Source organism: Mobula hypostoma, chromosome 24 (assembly GCF_963921235.1).
Source record: "Mobula hypostoma chromosome 24, sMobHyp1.1, whole genome shotgun sequence".
NCBI classification, from domain to species: Eukaryota; Metazoa; Chordata; class Chondrichthyes; order Myliobatiformes; family Myliobatidae; genus Mobula; species Mobula hypostoma.
Window position 1 is genome coordinate 40,169,727 of NC_086120.1, and position 11,536 is coordinate 40,181,262.

Below are 11,536 nucleotides of genomic sequence, written 5' to 3' on the forward strand. Positions count from 1 at the left end.
TAAAGTTGGTAAGAATTGATGGAGACATGCCAAATTCCTTTAACGTCCTGAGGAAGTAGATGTGCTTTCTAGACCATAGTGTCTACATGGATGGGCCAGGATAGGCTATTGGTAATGCACAATCCTAGGAATTGGAATCTCTCACACTTCTTAACCTCAACACCATTAACATAGACATGAGTATGTGCATCACTCATTCACCCCACCCCTTCCTGAAGCCATTGACCCGCTCTTCTGTTTTGCCTGATGTTAAGGGAAAGGTTGTAGTCATGACACATTGCTACTGAGCTCTTTATCTCCTTCATCAATTCATCATTATTTGAGATATGGCCCATTAATGTTCTACCACCTGCAGATGGAGATAGATTAGAATCTGGTCATGCAGTCGCGAGTGTGCAGGGAGTGGAGTAGTGGGCTGCGGACGCAACCTTGCGAAGCACCACTACTTAGAATACTCGTGGCAGAGGGGCTGCAATGACAACAAACAGAAAACTTGCCAGCCAGTGTTAAAAATATTAAATGGAACACAGAAATGTACAGTACAGGATGTTGTGCCAGACTGGTTAAACTAGTAATTAAATGGCCAACTAAACTAATCCCTTCTGGTAACACAACGTCTGTATCCCTTCATTCTCTACACAATCATGTGCTTAAGAGCCTCTTAATGCTGCTATTATATTTACCTCTACTACCACCCCTGGCAGTACATTCCAGGCACCCTTTTAAAATAATGTAACGGACTTTTGGATTCCCTTTGGAGTTCAAATGCATTAAGTCTTAAATGCAAACATCTATTCCTGGATTAAATAATGGAATGAGGGCAAATGAAAGCTTCAGCAGGGCAAAACACTATGCCATGAAAGATCCGTCAGGATATGTGGTCATTATTGTTTTTCTCTCTTTCAGTTATATCCTCCTCTGTTGAAAGTATGGATTCATTCTGCACCCACAATCCAATGGTAGACCCACCATTCAATCATCATGTCACATATACATGTTGGGTTTAAACGTCAGGAGGTTATGTTGCAACTTCGTAAAGCTCTGGTCAGGCAACCTCTGGAGTATTGGTTGCCCCACTGTAGGAAGGAAACTGAGGCTTTGGAGAGGGTGCAGAAGAGGTTTACTGGGAAGTTGTCTGATTTAGAGGGGACGTGCCATCACGAGAGGCTGGATAAACTTGGGTTGTTTTCTCTGGAGTGTCAGAGGCTGAAGGGAGATATTTTAGAGGTTTACAAGATTATGAGATGGATAGATAGAGCGAGCAGACAGCACCTATTTCCCAGGGTTGAAATATCTAATACCAGGGAGCATGCATTGAAGGTGAGGGGGTAGGTTCAAACAGGATGTGAGGGTTAAGTTTTTTACTCAGAAAGTCATAGATGACTAGAATGAGTTGCCTGGCATGATGGTAGAGCCAAATATGAACCAATCACCTTTCTCCTGTCACCTTCCCAGTGTGCTGCCAAGTTCTCAAAACCTTAATTCTACCTCTTCCATTATTATCCCTTTAACGTTTCTTTTTGCACTGCCTCAGTTTGAACCATCCACTGTTGTTTTATGCTCATCGACGTATTTATTATTACCATGAGCACAGTTTACTCTGTAAGCTTCGCACAAGCAGGGAATTTCATTGCACCCTGGTGGGTTGACAATAAACTAACCTGAATCAGAATCTGAAACACAGACAGAATTTATTGGATATCGGCTGCACGTCAGTCGGAGTGGGAACTCACTGGGACTCTGCGGTGCAAGTTAGTGATATGAAGAGCTCATGAACCACAGAGCACAGGGTATGTATTTTTATTTATTTATTGAGGTAAAGCAGGGAACAGGCCCTTCTGGTCTTTCGAGCCGTGCCACCCAGCAATCCCCTGATTTAACAATGACCAAATAACCTACTAATCAATATGTCTTTGGAAAGTGGGAGGAAATCAGAGCACCCTGAGGAAACCCACACGGTCATGGAGAGAATATACAAACTCCTTACAAGACAGCAGCGGGAATTGAACCCGCATTGCTGGTACTGTAAAGGGTTGTGTTAACCACTATGGTACTGTGTCACACCATGGATACATGTTAATCCATTGCGGTGACCTACTCCATTCAAGTTGGCTGGTTAACCGGCAAAAAAATATTATTCCATTGCAAAAGTCACCACTTGGCTCTGCTCCCATTGTCCACTTTTGACCTACTCTGTCTTTGCATTGTCCCAGCGTCAGATGGGTCAGCTGGAATGGTCTCTCATACTACCCCATGAACAGCTTATCTGCATCACACAATCAGCTTCCTCTTCAGTATTTCACTGGCATTTGTCCTGAGACAGAGAAAGGTGCAATTTGAGTGAAAATATTTCTTTCTTTCTGTATATGCAAAGCTGGACACTAATCCCCAAATCCATTCCCTCAGCAAACAATCCTCTCCACTCCTCTACCTGAAAACCTGCCTCTGTGACAAATCTCTGTTGGTTTCCTTGAACCATGTTACCATATTTGCCGAGCTCATTGTTACCGGGGAGAGCATTCTAACTGGCTGCATCTCTGTCTAGTATGCAGGGGCCACTGCACAGAATCGGAAAAGGCTGCCGAAGGTTGCAAACTCAGCCAGTTCCATTCTGGGCTCCAGCTTCCCACTACTGAGGACACCTTCAAAAGGTGCTGCCTCAGCAAGATGGAATCCATCATTAAAGACCCCCATCACCCAGGACATGCCCTCTTCTCATTGCCACCATCAAGGAGGAGGTACAGGAGCCTGAAGATGCGCACTCAGCAATTCAGGAACAGTTTCTTCTCCTCTGCCATCCGATTTCTGAATGGGCATTGAACCCATGAACACTACCCCACTACTTTTTTTGCACTACCTATTTAATTTAACTATGTCGTATATACTTACTGTAATTCCCTTTTTATTATTATGTATTGCATTGTACTGCTGCCACAAAAACAACAAATTTCGTGACGTATGCCGTGATAGTAAACATGATTCTGATTCTAATTCCGCCATCAGACTTTTGAATAAACAGTGACCCCATTTACAGTACCTTATAATATCTTTTTTCTTTTTTTGCCCTCTTATATAATTTATTATTTTTATATATACAGTACAGTATAGTATTTCATTTTGTAATTTAGTTTTTTATAATTATGTATTGCAATGTATTGCTACTACAAAACAACAAATTTCACAACATACAATACGCCAGAATATTAAACCTGATTCTGCCAACAAAGGCCCCTGCCCTGCCTTCCGTCCTCATTCAAGCATTGTGGGGCATACTCTGCATTTTACAATCTCTTGCCATTCAATTAGAGATCAGTCTACTGTCCCTGACAGATTTAAAATGTGCTCTAGAATTTAACTTTCCCATGGGAAATATAAACCAACAGGCTTTTCTCATAAACATTTTCTTTGTTTTTACAAATTAAGGTTTTGCTTTAAATCCTCCACAATGGCCTTTGAGGAAATAGTGTTTATGCCACAGTTTCCCCACTTAAATCTTGTCTATTATTCTGATAAACATCACTTATAAATCCCTTTATTTAAAAGGAAAGTCAGGCACTGCCTGTCTCCTCTTATCCCTTGGCCTTGTCACCTGTATTCTTGGTTTTAAAAGCCACACCTTGCTCGGTCCAGCCATTCTGCTGACCTTGTTGTTCCCTGTCTGTGCCTGCCCCGGGACCTCTCTCTATATGAGGGGCACCACAGTTAGTGACAGATGGTCACATTTATCCACTCCAGCTGCTTCGATGTGGAGTGAGAATTGGCCACTATTTCTCAAATTATTAAAAGTGTCGTCGAGTTCCCTGCTGGAATCATGGGTCAATCCATTGAAACAGCTGCTCATAGCTTAGGCAGCTTTCTGCAGTTAGACTCAGTGTGGTTAGCAGTTTTCATTTCAGGAATCCCATTTTCTGGCACAATCATGTGTTCTGGTTTTGCATATTTTCATATTTTCTTTTGACATAAATAGAAAGAGACCGTTCAACACATTGAGGCATAGATAAAGGAGATAACCAGAGTCTGTTTTTCATCATAGAAATGTCTAAAACTAGAAGACATAAGGGCTTCCCCACTTTCTTCCCTTTGTTTCATGGTCCACTCTCTTCTCCCATCAGGCGTCTTCTTCTTCAGCCTTGTATCTTTTCACCTATCATCTCACATCATCACCCCTTCCTCACCCACCTACCTTCCCCCAGACTTGTACTCCTCGCTCTCCCCCCGCAATCTCATTCGGACTTCTGCCCAAATCCTGATGAATGGTCTTGACCCAAGACATCAACTGGTCATTTTCCTCTGTGGGTGCCTCACCTGTCGAGTTCCTCCGGTATTTTCTGGAGCTGACCAAGATTCCTAGCATCTTCAGAACCTCCCGTGTTTCTGTTTAGACACAGATTTGAAGTCAAAGAAAGAGGAGCTTTGAAGGTTAATGGGGGTGGGTAAAGTCCTCACACAAGTATTAGTCAGTATCTGGAATGAGCTGCCATTTGCACATGTGTTTGAATGAGCAAGACATTGAGGGTTATGGAATTAAGACGATTAAGCATGGTAGTAGAGTTAGGCCATTCAGCCCATTGAGACTGTTCTTCCATTTCATCATGGCTGATTTATTATTCCCCTCAACCCCATTCTCCTGCATTTTTCTGGTAACTTTTGACACCCTTACTAATCAAGAACCTATCAACCTCTGCTGTGGGGGCTGCACGGTAGTATAGCGGTTAGTGTAACACTTTATCATGCCAGCAACCCTGGTTCAATTCTTGTCGCTGTCCGTAAGGAGTTTGTACATTCTCCCCATGACAGTGTTAGTTTCCTCCCACAAAACGTATGGATTAGGAGGTTAAATGGCCACCTAGGTGTAATTGGGCAGTGCAGACTCATTGGGCTAGAAAATCCTGTTACCTCCTGTATCTCTAAATAAAAAGAATAAAATAAAAATTCTCTTTAAATACTTAAAGAGAAATTAATGTACGCAAGTTTGATTGGCATAATGGTCAGCACAGATTAGATGGGCTGAAGGGCCTGTTTCTATGCTGCACAATTCTGCAGCATTCAAATCAGCTCTCAACGCATTCCTGTTAGTGTTATTCCCCCACCTATATCCCTGTAATCTTTTCTCTTGCACATTCCTCTCAGTTCCTCCTCGATTCTCCTCCCTCCCTAGTTGTTTGCCAATCAGCACGCTTTTAGGATGTAAAAGAAAACTGGAAAACCCTGTGGAAGCCCGCTCGGTCACAGAGAGAACATGCAAACTCCACACACAGGGCACCCGAGATCAGGATCAAACTCCTGTTCTGTGCGCTCAGAACAGGAGCAAGATTGATCTAATACTCCATGAAATGTCCCGATTCCAAGTGGCCATCCTCATATGGAAAGCCACAACTAGAAATCTATCCCAAACCAACTGCTAGGTGGCAGAGTTCTTCGTCATCTACACCTGGAGTTAAGCATTCAGGAAGCATGAAGCACTCTCTGTTAAAAACCAAACATGATCAGTGGATGTAGCGGACAGCAATATACACTCAGAGGCCACTTCATTAAGTACCTCCTTGTCTTACTAAAGGGGCCACTGACTGAATGTTAGCGGTCTTCTGCTGCTGTAGACTGTCCACTTCAAGGTTCAACATGTTCTGCATTCAGAGAAGCTCTTCTACACACCACTGTGGTAATGTGTGAATATTTGAGTGACAGCTGCTTTCCTGGCTTGAACCAGTCTGGCCGGTCCCCACTGACCTCTCTCATCAATAAGGTGCTTTCGCCTATAGAAATGTCACTCACATATTTTATTTTTTGCACCATGTTCTGTAATCTTCTCCATTATTATCATTATATTTATTTTTCTCAGCTCAAGCTGGTAAAACCTGAGATGCTGGCATAGCCAAGCACACTCATTTCTCAATTGATAGGAACATTTGGACTATTCTAACGGAGTTTAGTAGTGTGATTTTCTGAACATAAATATTGCTGTGTAGGCTTAATTGTTTAATGGTATTGTGCCATTTGGGTGTCGATATTACTATTGGGACAATGTTTACCCTGTTCATATTCCATAGTCTTTCAATTTCCTCTTTTAATTCATAATATTTCTGGTGCTTTTCTCTTATTGATTTCTGTATGTTATGTGTGTTTGGAGTGGCTATACCTATTAAGTAAGTTGGTCTTGCTTGTTTATCCTGTAATATTATTTATCTGACATTATTATTATTATTTATTATTATTGCTATTTGAATTTGCACAGTTTGTCTTCTTTTACAAGTTAGTTGTTTGTCATTTTTTCAATTTTTTGTTGATTCTATTGTATTTCATTTTTACACTGTGAATGCCTGCAAGTCAATGAATCTCAGGGTTGTATATGGTAACATTAACGTACTTTGATAATAAATTTACTTTGAACTTTGAACATTACAGGTTGACATAATGCTTTGTTCATCAGTAGCTCCATTACAGCAGATAACACTCCAAAAGTAGAAATTTCCATTTGGAATATTCATTTATCATAGAATGAAGAATTTAGAATTGTTCCAATATGCATGGAATAGAAACTTGGGACACAGCAATGATTCGACACCTGGATCTGAGCTCTTCTGAGCAAAAAAGGCCCTTATAATTTTAAACATATTATGAAGTGTGAAAGACACTTTCTGTTTGAAGCTCTCCAATAGTTCCCAATTCAGACGTTCAATGTTTCTGTTCAAAAATCATCCTTTAATCAACTCCTGTAAAAATGTGCTACATAATTTTTCAGTATCATTCCTTATTGAGAAGCTAAAAAGCTCCTAGTTGTTCTGATGCCTTCCGCCATCAGATTTCTGAAAGGACAATGAACCTTTATAAATGACCTCATATTATTTTTCACGTTGTTTTTGTTCTCCTTTTGTCTACTTATTTAATTTACATTTTTATAAGTATTTCTTCCTGTATCTTATAGTTTTGTATTACATATCGCAATATACCGCTAGTGAAAAAACTACATATTTTATGACATATGCCAGTGATATTAAAACGTAATTTTGAAACTGAGCTAGTGATTGGTCAGGAGCTACCAATCAGAGCAAGCTAAATAATTGCGAGCGAATTAAAGCATTGGTCCCTGATCCCTGGGTGCGGAATTTGATTGAAAACAGGATTAACCTCAACTGTATTATGCCAGAGTCTAAAAATAGTTACCGCACAGAAAGAAGCAATTTGGTCCATTCGATCTGAGCCACAGTGGCATAGGTCTTCAGCTTTTGCTCATTTGGGTTACCTTTTCTCAACTCGGTTGATGCATACCCAGTGCACAGGATGACAGGGTTTGAAGCTCAGCACAATTCAAAGAATGTTTATAACTCAGGAGACCATACAGCCTGTCTGCAAATGTAATATTCTTATAATCAATAATGCTTTCTCTCTTCTTCCCTATCTTTCCTGAACAGCTTGCTTCCAATAGAACTTATTTCTATCTTTTATTTTTCACTCTGAGCTTGGCTATTGCCACAACATCATAATCCCGTGTAGATAATTACTCATCAAACTTATTTTCCTACTGAATATTGAATGGCCTGGATAAAGATGACATGGAGAGGATGTTCCCGGTAGTGGGAGTGTCTATGGCCAGAGGGAACAGCTTCAGAATAAAAAGATGTGCCTTAGGTACAAAGATGAGGAGGAAATTATTGAGCCAGAGGGTAGTGAATCTATGGAATTCATTGCTGAAGACAGTTGGAGAAGCCAAACGATTGGGTATATTTAAAGCAAAGTGTGATAGGTTCTTGATTAATAAGAGTTTACAGGGAGAAGGAAGAGTTTTCAGGCAGATGGGGCTCGTCAGTCATGGTTGGCAGCTCATCTAGGAGAAGGTAAAACTCTGATCTCAAACCTCCGCTGCCTTGCAGCTGTACCCACTCACGGGGAAGGCTTCGGGAGTAAACCCTGAGTCCTACATCAACACATTTTTCGTCCCTCTTCCCTCTGGGAGAAGGCTCAGGAGCTTGAAGACTCGCACAGCCAGATTTGGGAACAGCTTCTTTCCAACTGTGATAAGACTGCTGAACGGATCCTGACCCGGATCTGGGCCGTACCCTCCAAATATCCGGACCTGCCTCTTGGTTTTTTTGAACTACCTTACTTTCCCTTTTCTATTTATGATTTATAATTTAAATTTTTAATATTTACTATCAATTTGTACTCCAGGGAGCGGGAAGCGCAGAATCAAATATCGCTGTGATGATTGTACGTTCTAGTATCAATTGTTTGGCGGCAATAAAGTATAAAGTATAAAGTAAAGTTAAATACTGAATGGCAACTCCTGCGACACTACAGATACCAAACTGTATCGGTCTCTGCCGTTCCTTTGTGTTCATCAGATGTTTGGAGAGGGGGAGCTTGCTACATAGGCACTGCTTGCTCTCTATATCGTACTGCCCAGGCTCACGTATCTAGACAGCCAGGATGCAACATCATGATCAACTCTGACCAATGGAGGCCTCAGAGACAGGGAGAAGGCAGAAGAATGGAGTTGAGAGGGAATAATAGATCAGCCATGACCAAATGGTAGAGCAGGCTTGATGGGCCAAGTGGCTTAATCTTTCCTATGGTCTAATGCTCTTACTTAATGTGCCTGACATTTACATAACGCATTGTAAAGACCTATCTTAATCTTTCTTACCCCTTCCCTTGGTATGATGCTTCCTTATTCTAATAATATTTATTGTTTCCAGCACTTCCTGCACTTTATTTTCCTCCTTTTCAGTGCTACCTTCCCCAGAGAAATTAGTTAAAACCACCTCTATAGTTCTATTAAACATTTACCATGCTGCTGAGTCCAAAACTACAATCATTTACGCTAATTGCAAAAAGACGGTCCAAAAGACCTATGCACAAAGCTGAATACCTCCCCCAGATCTGCTTTCATAATGATGAGTTTCTCTTAATCACAGTTCACAGTTAAAAGTTCAAAGTAAATTTATTATCAAAGTACATACATGTCATCATATACAGCCCTGAGACTCATTGTCAGTAGAACATGGAAATAACAGAATCATTGAAAAACTCATAGGTGTGGGAAATTAAGCCATGTTCATTAAGGGCAAGAACTCCAACAGTTATATTCTAAGATATTTTGAATGCTTATTTTTTTCTTTATTTGATTCAGTGACTAGTGTTTTTTTTTTGTGTTATTTTAGGCAACCTAAAATCCGTTTATAGAAACACTGCATATTGGAACCAGGCTAAATCTGGTTTAATATTAATAATCTCCCCACTTCTACCTTTGATATGACTAAATTGGGAGTTTGGTAACTGCAGCCTGCAATTAAACCGCATGAACAAATACAATTACACAGGTTAGTAAATGAGAACTGTTAGCTTGAGTAAGTACATGAATTGAGTCATTTTTTCCAAGACGTTTCTCCTCATGTAAAACTTATACAAAAGCTATATGCATTAAAATGCCTCATTCATATCAATGTTCTTTATTTCCCATTTCTGATTTTTAATTAACTTCTTCTTTTGTGTCTTCTCCTACTGTGCTGTTCATATGATTTCAGTCGCTTTCAGTCTTGGCTCATTTTCTCGCCTCTGATCCAGAGGGTCGTAGGTTTACTATTGAGTGGAGAATCGAAGACAGCATTTCAGTGCCCCGCTGAGAGAGTTCTGCAATACTGAGAGAGGATCACCGGAGTCTTCCCCTCACCCCCCTCTCTCCACACACACACTTTGTGACATTTATCAGGAGCATTGTATACAGAGGGCCTGATTCATTTTTGAAGATCCCTACCACCCATCCCATACTCACTTTGACCCGCTGCCATCAGAAAGGAGATCCACGAGCATCAGGACTAGGACTGCAAGACTGAGTAACAGCTTCTTCCCCCACAATCTCTTTAGTCCGATACCATCAGAAAGGAAGTATAGGAGCATCAAGGCTAGGACTGCAAGACTGGGTAACAGCTGTTTCCTCACGTTGTGAGTGTCCTCACCACTGTTGTCAGTAAGGCAGTCAGCTGTTTACGGTTTACTGTACTGTTATGCTTTGTAACTCCAAAACATAAAACTAATTGAAAGAAGACAAAGAGCCGGGAGATAATCCGTGTCTAACTTTGTTTTTACCTTAAGCGAGGTGTGAACTTATAACGTGGTGACATAGTGACGTATGCCATTTACATACTTTTAGATCTAACCCACAATGCATTATGCTCTGACCCTCAACACAGGTGCCCCTCAGGTCTGTGTCCTAAGCTCCCTCCTTTACTCTTTGTATACCCATGACTGTGCCACCACCCACAGCTCCAATCTGCTAATCAAATTTGCTGAAGGCACTACACTGATTGGCCTAATCTCGAATAATAATAAAGCAGCCTATAGAGAAGAAGTCATCACCCTGACATAGTGGCGTCAAGAAAACGACTCTCCCTCAATATTGCAAAATCAAAGGAGCTGGTCGTGGACTACAGGAGGAATGGAGACAGGCATTGACATCAATAGATCTGGGGTTGAGAGGGTGAACAGCTTTAAGTTCCTCGCCATACACATCACAGAGGATCTCACGAAGTCTGTCCATACTGGCTGTGTGGTGAAAAAAAAGCACAACAGTGCCTCTTTCAACTCAGACGGTTGAAGAAGTTTAGTATGGGCACCCAGATCCTAAGAACTTTCTACAGGGGCATAATTGAGAGCATCCTGACTGCCTGGTATGGGAACTGTACCTCCCTCAATTGCAGGACTCTGCGGAGAGTGGTGCAGACAATCCAGTGCATCTATAGTTGTGAACTTCCCAATATTCAGGACATTTACAAAGGCAGGTGTGTAAAAAGGGCCTGAGGGATCATTGGGGACCCGAGTCACCCCAACCATAAATTGTTCCAGCTGCTACCATCCCGGAAACGGTATCACAACATAAAAGCCAGGACCAACAGGCTCCAGGACAGCTTCTTCCACCAGACTGATACGATTGTATTTCTATGTTATATTGCCTGTCCTGTTGTACATACTACTTATTACAAATTACTATAATTTGCACGTTGCACACTTAGACACAACATAAAGATTCTAACTTCTCGTGTATGTGAAGAATGTGAGTAATAAAATCAATTCAATTCAATTCAATTCAGTCCAATTCAAATCAATTTGATTTGCACGGTTTGGTTGTCTTCTGCACTTTACTTGATCTTTCGTTGATTGTGCTATAGTTACAATTCTATAGATTTGCTGAATTGCCCACAGGAAAATGAATCTCAGGGTTATCTGTGCTGACATATGTATATTCTAACATTTACTTTGAACTTTGAATTTACTTTGGAAAAAAAACCCACCATCCAAGCTTTTCCACCTCATCACAGCGACCATAGGGCAGAAGTACAGAAGGCTGAAGTCCTGCGCGAATGCGTTTAAGAACAGTTACTTCCCTTCAACCATTTTGTTATTGAACCAACCAGCACAATCCTACAATGGTATAGCAACACTATGACTAAAGTGAACATTTGCCCTAAACACTTAGCACAAAAGTAGGCATTTTTTGTTCTAAATGACTTTCTTTCTTGTGAAATTTGTGCTTAATTTATAT